Source organism: Notolepis coatsorum (assembly GCF_963971535.1).
Source record: "Notolepis coatsorum genome assembly, chromosome: 20".
Classification (NCBI taxonomy): Eukaryota; Metazoa; Chordata; class Actinopteri; order Aulopiformes; family Paralepididae; genus Notolepis; species Notolepis coatsorum.
The window spans coordinates 10,346,452-10,346,658 of record NC_140184.1 but is presented as its reverse complement, the minus strand read 5'-3'; positions in this window follow the sequence as shown (position 1 = coordinate 10,346,658).

Below are 207 nucleotides of genomic sequence, written 5' to 3'. Positions count from 1 at the left end.
AGAGAGAGAGAGAGAGAGACACATTGGAAAGAAACAACCCAAAACCAGAGCAAATTGAAATGCTATTTGGCCCTAAACAGAGAGTACACAGTGGCAGAATACCTGAGCACTGTGACTGACCCAATACTAAGAAGATCCTTGACTAGGTACAGACTCAGCGAGCACAGCCTAGCCATCGAGAAAGGCCGCCATAGGCAGACCTGGCTC